This window comes from Sminthopsis crassicaudata, chromosome 2 (genome assembly GCF_048593235.1).
Source record: "Sminthopsis crassicaudata isolate SCR6 chromosome 2, ASM4859323v1, whole genome shotgun sequence".
NCBI lineage: Eukaryota > Metazoa > Chordata > Mammalia > Dasyuromorphia > Dasyuridae > Sminthopsis > Sminthopsis crassicaudata.
The window spans coordinates 117,115,747-117,117,817 of record NC_133618.1 but is presented as its reverse complement, the minus strand read 5'-3'; positions in this window follow the sequence as shown (position 1 = coordinate 117,117,817).

Below are 2,071 nucleotides of genomic sequence, written 5' to 3'. Positions count from 1 at the left end.
TTCACCCTTTTCATTTTCAAGACTATCAATTTGCTTTTTCTCTTTCCTTTTTTTAATCAGATTTACTAAGGGTTTGTCTATTTTGTTGGTTTTTTCATAAAACCAACTCTTAGTTTTATTAATTAATTCAATAGTTTTTTTACTTTCAATTTTATTAATCTCACCTTTTATTTTTTGAATTTCAAGTTTTGTGTTTGTATGGGGGTTTTTAATTTGTTCCTTTTCTAGCAATTTTCGTTGTAAGCCCAATTCGTTGGCCCTCTCTTTCTCTGTTTTATGCAAGTAGGCCTGTAGAGATATAAAACTTCCCCTTATTACTGCTTTGGCTGTATCCCACACATTTTGGTATGATGTCTCATTATTGTCATTTTCTTGGGTGAAGTTATTAATTATGTCTATGATTTACTGTTTTACCCAATCATTCTTTAGTATAAGATTATTTAGTTTCCAATTATTTTTTGGTCTATTTTCCCCTGGCTTTTTATTAAATGTTATTTTGATTGCATTATGGTCTGAAAAAGATGCATTTACTATTTCTGCCTTACTGCATTTGATTTTGAGGTTTTTATGCCCTAGTATATGATCAATTTTTGTATAGGTTCCATGAACTGCTGAGAAGAAAGTATATTCCTTTCTGTCTCCATTTAGCTTTCGCCAAAGATCTATCATATCAAACTTTTCTAGTATTCTATTTACCTCTTTGACTTCTTTCTTATTTATTTTGTGGTTTGATTTATCTAATTCTGAGAGTGCAAGGTTGAGATCTCCCGCTATTATAGTTTTGCTATCTATTTCCTCTTGCAGCTCTCTTAATTTCTCTTTTAAGAATTTAGATGCTGCACCACTTGGTGCATACATGTTTAATATTGATACTGCTTCACTATTGATGCTTCCCTTTAGCAGGATATAATGCCCTTCCTTATCTCTTTTAATTAGATCAATTTTTGTTTTTGCTTGATCTGAGATGAGGATGGCTACTCCTGCTTTTTTGGTTTTGCCTGAAGCATAATAGATTCTGCTCCACCCTTTTACTTTTAGTTTGAATGTCTCATCCTGTTTCAGGTGTGTTTCCTGTAAACAACATATAGTAGGATTCTGACTTTTAATCCAGTCTGCTAACTGCTTCCTCTTTATGAGGCAGTTTGCCCCATTCACATTTATGGTTAGAAGGACTAATTCTATATTGCTTGCCATCCTATTAACCCCTGCTTATGCTTTTCCCCTTTCCTTCCCTTTTACCCTCCTATCCAGTATTAAACTGGTGAACACCACTTGCTTTTCACAGCCCTCCCTTTTTAGGATCCCTCCCCCACCTTAAAGATCCTCCCCTTATTTTACCCCTTTTCCTCGAAATTACTGTATTCCCTTCCCCTTAGCTTACTCCTTCCCTTTCACTTTTCAATGAAATGGAAGAAGTTTCACCATAAATCGAATATGTCTATTGATACACGCTATGTTCATCTCCCTCCTTTCTTTCTCTCAGATATAATAGGTTACCTTTGCCTCTTCATGAGATGTAGTACCACCACTTTACACTTTTTTATGATATAATCTCCTTTCCACCACTAGTTTCTAAGACAAATTGTACATATGTTCTTTACATATTTTTTTGACAGAAGTATAGTTCTCAAGATTTCTTTTTACCTTTTTAGAAATCTCTTGAGTTCTGTATTTGAAGATCAAACCTTTTATGTAGGTCTGGTTTTTTCATCAAAAATAGATGGAATTCATTTATTTTGTTAAATGTCCATCTTCTTCCCTGGAAAACGATGCTCATTCTTGCTGGGTAAGTTATTCTTGGCTGCATACCAAGTTCCTTAGCCTTTCGGAATATCATGTTCCAGGCCCTGCGTTCTTTTAATGTGGACGCTGCTAGATCCTGGGTTATCCTTATTGTGGATCCTCCATATCTGAATTGTTTTTTTCTAGCAGCTTCCAATATCTTTTCCTTTGTCTGATGGTTCTTGAACTTGGCCACTATATTTCTTGGAGTTTTGATTTTAGGGTCCCTTTCAGTAGGTGATCGATGAATTTTTTCAATGTCTATTTTACCCTCTGTTTCCAAAACGTC